Below are 9840 nucleotides of genomic sequence, written 5' to 3'. Positions count from 1 at the left end.
AATTTTAAATTTATTATTACTGTTCTGAGGGTTACCTGAAACTGGATTGTTTTTGAGCTTCTATGTAAGGTCCAAATCCTCAATGGAGCAGATTCCGACTTAGCTCACGTTCAGTGGCCGTCGTCTGACGTGTTTGTAAGAAAGTGGGGGGTGGTACCTGCAAAACACTCGAATGCTTAAGTCAGCAAGGGTCTTAGCAGTTTTGAGTGTATTAGAACTTAGATGTACCTGAGTATGTCACGATATTTATAGAAGATGAGCCAATAACCACTGTTGAAGTAGTTTCACTTCTGATGGTGGATAATCGTCCCTTTATCTTAGGTTGTTGAGATCTCCCTTCTAAAAGTAGGTGAGAGATTTGGGGAGGCAGTTATTCACTTGGATAAGTGTGAGCTACATGACTTCGTTGGTCCCGACCTCTTAGAGAAGGTCGGACAAGTGGGGGGAGGCCAACCTTTTAGATTGGGGCTTTGAACATGGTTGGGCCTGGCTTATAGTTTGAGTCAAGGTATGAACAATGTTCCTATTCGAGTCCGATCTCTTTATTTGAGTCAGATTCGAGTATTAGATAAGGTCGGAGATGCGTAAATCGGCAGTTTCTTTTCAAATAGTAAAACTGACGTGATTTGAATTGAAAATCAATGTGATCTCAGGTTGTCAACCGTCGTGTCTGTTGGCTTTTCAACTTCGACACCTAGAGGGCGGTTACATTGGTAACGACACACCTTTTTAATGAGTGGGCTATTTTACGATTGTGCCCCCAGAGTCTTATAAATACTTTCCCTCTCTTTCTCTTTTTTCTTTTTTGTCTTCTCTTCGAACTTACTCTCTCATTGCTTTCTTCGTCATCCACACATCCTAGTACTTGGTGTTTACTCTCCACACCCTTGGTTCCTGGTGCTTTGCTCACCCCATCTTTGCTGACAGTTTCCTTTTCTCCAAAAAAGGTTAATTTCTCACTGCCTTCTTCCTTTCTTGTTTTTTACAGCGTTTTCTTTGTTTCTGTTAAGTGAACTGAATGATTGAGAGGGAGATTCTGAGTAGGTTTTATTGTACCTTCATTGTTTACAGTAGAAAACTTTGAGATTTTTGTGTTTTCCTTTACAAAAATTGTTTCTTTTGTGGTTGTTGACTGTTCTTTTGCTTTGTTGAAGAGAACTGCTTCATTTCCAACTTGTTTTTGATGGTTTTTTTTTTGTGAAATGTAGGTATATCTTCTTATATATCTTTTTCCATTTCAAAAATGTCTTCCTGAATTTCTGAAGCTCTGTTGAAATGAGTAGATTCCTTTGTTCTCTCTTCCCACCCCATAGTAGATAGTGTTTTTGTGACAGAACTCCATAAGCACCATAGAATTTGTTGTTCTGATGTCGATGAGGCTAAATACGAGATAGTAGCCCTAGACCCTGAGGATCGCATTTGTTGTGGGAGGATTAATGAGTCAGAGTCCCATTTTATCTTCATGTATGATTGTCTATGTACCTGTTTGGGGGTTACTTTTCCTTTCTCCGACTTCAAGGTGGAAGTGCTGTCTTACTGTAGGGTGGGCCCTTCCCAACTTTATCCCAATTCTTGAGAATTTCTTAAAATTTACCAACTTGTGAGTTGTGAACTCGATTTTTCGATCTCCCTTAGGATGTTTTTCTATCTGTTTCATTTAACAAGACCTTTTAGTGCTACGAATAAATAACAGTGGGTTTCCTTCTGAGCCATGCAAGGTCGGAAAGTTTTTTCTATTTTTGACGAGTTGTTTCATGACTTTAAAAATTTCTTTTTCAAAGTCCAAACTATTGAAGGCCATCACCCATTTTTTCTAAATAAAAATAATGAACCCCGCTTCCAATTATACTGGGCAGAGGCAGTCCCTGTAGAGAAGTACAATATGATAGATTTAGATGAAGTAGAGGAGGCTGTGGTTGAATTTTTTCGAGAGGCTTGGGGACGGACTCCAAACCTCGACACCAAAAATTTTTTTCTCGGAACTCCGAGCTATGTCTGGACCGAGCTAGGTACATTTTTCTTTTTTGATTTTGTAGGTACTTTCAAAATCTTCCGACTTGTATGCTGATGCGTGGCCTAAAGTGGGTTACAAAGTTTCTTCAAAATAGAATTAGCGTTGCAAGTATAGTCCCAACCCAACAATTGACTAGCATCAAAGTTTAATTTCAAATAAAAATAACCGAGAGTATTTAAACCTCGGGTCGTCTCTGATAAACCACTATTTTATGGTTTATCTTGTGCTCATTTGAGTGGTTTTCATCAATTCTTTACTCACTTATTCATATAATTTGCGTGGTTTTACAGATCCTTCCTTATTTTGTGATATAGTGGAAAACATGTTTCCTAGGCCTTAAAACTGCAATTTTTAATTATCATTTTTATGAGGGTGGCCACTGACTAAAAATTTGGCCACCCTTTTTTTTGTCACGCTTAAAAAGCGTGGCCATAGAGGAAAACCGCCACGCTTGAAAAGCGTGGCTATACCGTGTTTATTTTGGCACCATAAAAAAATGTGCCGATAGAGTTCCCTCTCCTAAAATTTAGTTTCCCACCTATTTTTTCCACACTTAACCTTTTTTTTCTAAGTTATCAAATTTTACCCTAAAAATGATAACAACAACACACACTAACTTAACATTGTTATCAAATTCACTTTTAACTAAAAATGATAACAACAACACACTACCAAAAATAATGAAACCCTAAAAATTCACTTACAAACCCTAAAATCTAAGGCGCCGTTAGCTTCATCTTCTCGAAAGCTCTTTTCAAACCCAGCCTTAGCGTCGTTCATCCATCTTCAGCATTCCCAGCCTTGGTGTCGTTCATCCATCCTCAGCGTTCAGCTTCATCTTCTCGAACCCAGCCTTTGTCGTTCATCCATCTCCATCGTCATCTTCATCATTTCCTTTCATCGCACCCAAAAAACCCTAACCTCCATCACGCCGCCATCGCACCCTAACCCTAACCTCTTGTTGTCCTTCTTGCCGTTTGGTCGTCGTGCTGCTCGCCTCTCTCTGTCGCGGTTCTGCTTTCCTCTCTCTGTGTTGAGTGTTTTCAGGCTTTGGAGGGCAGGAATGGCTTAGAGGATGGAAAGAAAACATGCCAAAGTGGAAGGAAAGCGAAAAATGAAGCTTTTGAGAAACTGGCAGCGACGCGCACGCATGGACGACGCAGACGCATGCCTAGCATAGAACACGGGCGACGCGTACGCATGACTAACACGTACGCGTGACAAAAAAATCGCCAAATGACGCACACGCGTGACCTACGCGTACGCAAGACAGACGCCACGTGTGGAGAGTTGCAGAAAACGTTGGAGGTGATTTCTGGGCTCCTTTTCTGCCCAAATCCAAGCCCGAGAACACAGAATAGAGGCTGGAGAATGGAGGAATCATGGGAATGAATTCATTATTCACAATTTTAGGTTTTAGATATAGTTTTCTAGAGAGAGAGGCTCTCTCCTCTCTCTAGGTTTTAGGATTTAGGATTTCTCTTAGTTTTAGGTTTATTTCTTCCCAATTCCAAGTTCAATGTTCCTTTAATTTAGTTTCTCTTCTACTTTTATTTGTCTTAGTACTTTAGTTTATCTATTTCTCTATTGATTACTTTATGTTGCATTTTGGTTTATGAATTCTCATGTTTAATTTGATTTTCTATTTAATGCAATTTTAGGTATTTCAGATTTATGATTGCTTTCTTCAATTTATGTTATTGATGTTTTCAATTTAATTTAGATTTCTCCTCTTTTGGCTTTGGTTGAGTAATTGGTAAAACTTGAGTTATCAAACTCCTTTGTTGATTGATAATTGGAATTTGCTGGTTGATTTGGATCCCTCTAAAGCTAGTCTTTCCTTAGGATGACTAGGACTTGAGGAATTAAATTGATTGGTCCACTTGACTTTCCTTTATTTAGTAAGGGTTAACTAAGTGGGAGCAATAAAAAATTCTCATCACAATTGATAAGGATAACTAGGATGGCATTTCCAATTCTCATACCTTGCCAAGAGTCTAGTTATTATTTTATTTTCTTGCCATTTAATTTCCCTGTTCAACCTTTCAAAAACCCCAAAAAGATACAATCTCATAACCAATAATAATTACACCTCCCTGCAATTCCTTGAGAGATGACCTGAGGTTTAAATACTTCGGTTATAAATTTTATTGGATTTTCTTTAGTGACAAACAAGTTTTTGTACGAAAGGATTCTTTATTGGTTTAGAAACTATACTTTCAACGAGAATTTATTTGTGAATTTCTTTACTAGCAGAAAATCCGTTCGTCAAAATGGCGCCGTTGCCGGGGAATTGCAAACGTGTGCCTTATTATTGGTTATTGTAAATATTTGCTTTTGCTTGTTTATTTGTTTTTGTTGTTGTTTTTAATTTTTATTAGCTACTATGACTTCCCACCCCTGTTGCTTTGAGTTTGGTTCCAATGTTGTTGTAAGGAATGGGTGCTATAATGAGAACATGCATCAAGGTTGGAATAATCAAGGATGGGAGGAGCCACAAGGATTTGATCAACCCTCTTGGCAACAACCCCCTCCGATGTGTTATAACCAACAACCATTCTATGATGCATACTAAGACAATAGTTATGGTGGACCTTTTCGTGAGAACCAACCCCCACCAAATTAGTATGGTCAAGAGCCATTCCATGGTGCGTACCAAGATGATAAATGTGGTGGACCACCTTGTGGTTACCAGCAAGCCCCACTATATGCCTATGAACTCCCTCCTCAATATAACTTTGAACCATGATGAGCGGATAATTTATACGCTTTTTGGCATTGTTTTTAGTATGTTTTTAGTAGAATCTAGTTACTTTTAGGGATGTTTTTATTAGTTTTTATGTTAAATTCACATTTTTGGACTTTACTATGAGTTTGTGTATTTTTCTGTGATTTCAGGTATTTTCTGGTTGAAATTGAGGGACTTGAGCAAAAATCAGATTCAGAGGTAGAAGAAGGACTGCTGATGCTGTTGGATTCTGACCTCCCTGCACTCAAAGTCGATTTTCTGGAGCTACAGAACTCAAAATGGTGCGCTTCCAACTTCGTTGGAAAGTAGACATCCAAGACTTTCCAGCAATATATAATAGTCCATACTTAGGCCGAGTTTAGATGACGCAAAAGGGCGTTGAACGCCAGTTCTACGCTGTAGTCTGGAGTTAAACGCCAGAAACACGTCACGAACCAGAGTTGAACGCCAAAAATACGTTACAACTTGGCGTTCAACTCGAAAAGAAGCCTCTGCACGTGTAAATTTCAAGCTCAGCCCAAGCACACACCAAGTGGGCCCCGGAAGTGAATTTCTGCATCAATTACTTACTTCTGTAAACCCTAGTAGCTAGTCTAGTATAAATAGGACTTTTTACTATTGTATTTACATCTTTGGATTATCTTTTGATCTATCGATCACGTTTGGGGGCTGGCCATTTGGCCATGCCTGGACCTTCTTCACTTATGTATTTTCAACGGTAGAGTTTCTGCACTCCATAGATTAAGGTGTGGAGCTCTGCTGTTCCTCATGATTTAATGTAAAGTACTACTGTTTTTCTATTCAATTCAACTTATTCCGCTTCTAAAATATCCATTCGTACCCAAGAACATGATGAATGTGATGATTATGTGACGCTCATCATCATTCTCACTTATGAACGCGTGCCTGACAAACACTTCCATTCTACATGCAAACAAGCTAGAATGAATATCTCTTGGATATCTAATACAGGGGACCGAGTCCGAGTTATTAGTATCTTCATGGTATAAGTTAGAACCCATGGATGGCCATTCCTGAGATCCGGAAAGTCTAAACCTTGTCTGTGGTATTCCGAGTAGGATCTGGGAAGGGATGGCTGTGACGAACTTCAAACTCGCGAGTGCTGGGCATAGTGACAAACGCAAAAGGAGGGTGAATCCTATTCCAGTATGATCGAGAACCTCCAGATGATTAGCCATGCCGTGACAGAGCATTTGGACCATTTTCACAAGAGAGGACGGGAAGTAGCCATTGACAACGGTGATGCCCTTACAGAATGCTTGCCATGGAAAGGGGTAAGACTAATTGGATGAAGACAGCGGGAAAGCAGAGAGTCAGAGGAACGAAAGCATCTCTATATACTTATCTGAAATTCTCACCAATGATATACATAAGTATTTCTATCTTTATTTTCTATATATTTATTATTATTATTTGAAAACTCCATAACCATTTGATATCTGCCTGACTGAGGTATACAAGATGACCATAGCTTGCTTCATATCAACAATCTCCATGGGATCGACCCTTACTCACGTAAGGTTTTATTACTTGGACGACCCAGTGCACTTGCTGGTTAGTTGTGCGAAGTTGTGAAGTTATGTTTGGACCATGGTATTGTGCACCAGTTTGTTGGCGCCATTGCCAGGGAGAGAACGAACAACAAATTTTACAACTTGAGTAACAATTTCGCATACCAAGTTTTTGGCGCCGTTGCCGGGGATTGTTCGAGTTTGGACAACTGACGGTTCATCGTGTTGCTCAGATTGGGTAATTTTCTTCTTATTTTATTCTCAAAAAGTTTTCAAAAATTTTTCAAAAAATATTTTCTTCTTTTTCGTTTTTCCCAAAAAAAATATTTTCAAAAAAAAAATTATATACTTTTTTTCTTCAGAGTTTTTAAGAATGAATTCTAGAGTTTCATGAAGCATGTAGAATCCTGGCTGGCTGTAAAGCCATGTCCAAATTCCTTTGGACTGAGGATTCAACTAATCACTTCAATGCATGTAATAGCATACTAAAGCTTGGCTGGCTATTAAGCCATGTCTAACCCTTAGATTGGAGCTTTAGACTAAAGAGCACAAGATTCCTAGAATTCATATTAAAAATTTTGGAATCCTTATTTTTCTTTTTCACATTAATTTTCGAAAAATCCAAAAAAAAAATTCATAAAATCATAAAATCAAAAATATTTTGTGTTTCTTGTTTGAGTCTTGAGTCAATTTTTAAGTTTGGTATCAATTGCATTTTTTCTAAAATTTTTTATGCATTTTTCGAAAATTCATGCATTCATAGTGTTCTTCATGATCTTCAAGTTGTTCTTGGCCAGTCTTCTTGTTTGATCTTCATATTTTCTTGTTTTGTGTCTTTTCTTATTTTTCCTATGCATTCTTGCATTCATAGTGTCTATACATGAAAAATTTCTAAGTTTGGTGTCTTGCATGTTTTCTTTTCTTGAAAATTTTTCAAAAATAAGTCTTGATGTTCATCTTGACATTCAAAGTGTTCTTGGTGTTCATCTTGACATTCATAGTGTTCTTGCATTCATCACATGTTTTGATCCAAAATTTTCATGCATTGAGTCAATTTTGTGTTTTTCTCTTTCATCATTAAAAATTCAAAATTCAAAAAAATATCTTTCCCTTTTTCACTCATAAATTTCGAAAATTTGGATTGACTTTTTCAAAAATTTTTAAAATCTAGTTGTTTCTTATGAGTCAAATCAAATTTTCAATTTAAAAATCTTATCTTTTTCAAAATCTTTTTCAAAAATCAAATCTTTTTCATTTTTCTTATTTTTCGAAAATTTTAAAAATTTTTTCAAAAATTATTTTCTTAATTTTATCTCATAATTTTCCAAAATATCATCAAAAATTAATGTTTTGATTCAAAAATTTCAAGTTTGTTACTTACTTGTTAAGAAAGATTCAAACTTTAAGTTCTAGAATCATATCTTGTGATTTCTTGTGAATCAAGTCATTAATTGTGATTTTAAAAATCAAATCTTTTTCAAAACTAATTTCAATCATATCTTTTCAAAAATATCTTTTTATCTTATCTTTTTAAAAATCATATCTTTTTAATCCTACCTTTTCATATCTTATCTTTTTCAAATATCTTTTCTAACTTCCTATCTTCTTATCTTTTAAAAAAATTGATTTTCAAAATTTGTTTCAACTAACTAATTAACTTTTTGTTTGTTTCTTATCTCTTTCAAAACTACCTAACTAACCATCCTTCTCTAATTTTCGAAAATACCTCCCTCTTTTTCAAAAATTCTTTTTAATTAATTAACTGTTTCAATTTTTAATTTTAATTTTATCTTAATTTTTGAAAATCATTAACACTTTTTCAAAATTTATTTTTCGAATTCCCTCTCTCCCATCTCCTTCTATTTATTTATTACTTACTAACACTTCTCTTCATCTCATATCTCTGTTATCCTCACCCTTGTGTTTGGATTCTCCTCCCTTCTCTTTCCTTACATTACATTCTTTTCTTCTTCTACTCACACAAAGGAATCTCTATACTGTGACATAGAGGATTGCATATTTTCTTTGTTATTCCCTTCTTTGTCATATGAGCAGGAGCAAGGACAAGAACATTCTTGTTGAAGCAGATCCTGAACCTGAAAGTACTCTGAAAAGGAAACTAAGAGAAGTTAAAATACAATAATCCAGAGACAACCTTACAGGAATTTTTGAACAGGAAGAGGAGATGGCAGCCGAAAATAATAATAATGCAAGGAGGATGCTTGGTGACTTTACTGCACCTAATTCCAATTTACATGGAAGAAGCATCTCAATTCCTACCAATAGAGCAAACAATTTTTAGCTTAAACCTCAATTAGTTTTTCTGATGCAGCAGAACTGCAAGTTCTATGGACTTCCATCTGAAGATCCTTTTCAGTTCTTAACTGAATTTTTGCAGATCCGTGATACTGTTAAGACTAATGGAGTAGATCCTAAAGTCTACAGGGTCATGCTTTTCCCTTTTGCTGTGAGAGACAGAGCTAGAATATGGTTAGATTCTCAACCTAAAGATAGCATGAACTCTTGGGATAAGTTGGTCAAGGCTTTCTTAGCCAAGTTCTTTCCTCCTCAAAAGCTGAGTAAGCTTAGAGTGGATGTTCAAACCTTCAGACAGAAAGAAGGTGAATCCCTCTATGAAGCTTGGGAGAGATACAAGGAACTGACCAAAAAGTGTCCTTCTGACATGCTTTCAGAATGGACCATCCTGGATATATTCTATGATGGTATGTCTGAAGTAGCTAAAATGTCATTGGATACTTCTGCAGGTGGATCCATTCACCTAAAGAAAACGCCTGCAGAAGCTCAAGAACTCACTGACATGGTTGCTAATAACCAGTTCATGTACACTTCTGAGAGGAATCCTGTGAATAATGGGACGCCTCAGAAGAAGGGAGTTCTTGAAATTGATACTCTGAATGCCATATTGGCTCAAAATAAAATATTGACTCAGCAAGTCAATATGATTTCTCAGAGTCTGAATGGAATGCAAGCTGCATCCAACAGTACTCAAGAGGCATCTTCTGAAGAAGAAGCTTATGATCCTGAGAACTCTGCAATGCAGAGGTGAATTACATGGGTGAACCATATGGAAACACCTATAACCCCTCATGGAGAAATCACCCAAATTTCTCATGGAAGGATCAACAAAAGCCTCAACAAGGCTTTAATAATGGTGGAAGAAACAGGTTTAATAGTAGTAAACCTTTTCCATCATCCACTCAGCAACAGACAGAGAATTCTGAGCAGAATCCATCTAGCTTAGCCAACTTAGTCTCTGATCTATCTAAGGCCACTCTGAGTTTCATGAATGAAACAAGGTCCTCCATTAGAAATTTGGAGGCACAAGTAGGCCAGCTGAGTAAGAAGATCACTGAAACCCCTCCTAGTGCTCTCCCAAGCAATACAGAAGAAAATCCAAAAGGAGAGTGCAAGGCCATTGATATAACCATCATGGCCGAATCCAAGGAGGAAGGGGAGGACGTGAATCCCAAGGAGGAAGACCTCCTGGGACGTTCAGTGATCAACAAGGAGTTTCCCTTTGAGGA

General features: G+C 37.0%; 1 non-coding gene across 1 annotated transcript; it reads right to left on the bottom strand.

Moving 5' to 3' along the window:
* Positions 1 to 8876: 8876 nt before the first annotated feature.
* On the bottom strand, positions 8877 to 8984 carry LOC148577513 (small nucleolar RNA R71). Its single transcript, XR_015904436.1, has one exon. It is a non-coding gene; the product is annotated as a small nucleolar RNA R71 (small nucleolar RNA).
* Between the last annotated feature and the right edge of the window lie 856 nt (positions 8985 to 9840).

Source organism: Arachis ipaensis, chromosome B1, assembly GCF_059453495.1.
Source record: "Arachis ipaensis isolate K30076 ecotype BB chromosome B1, ASM5945349v1, whole genome shotgun sequence".
NCBI classification, from domain to species: Eukaryota; Viridiplantae; Streptophyta; class Magnoliopsida; order Fabales; family Fabaceae; genus Arachis; species Arachis ipaensis.
The sequence above is the reverse complement of the archived record's forward strand: the minus strand, read 5'-3'. Positions and strand labels throughout refer to the sequence as shown.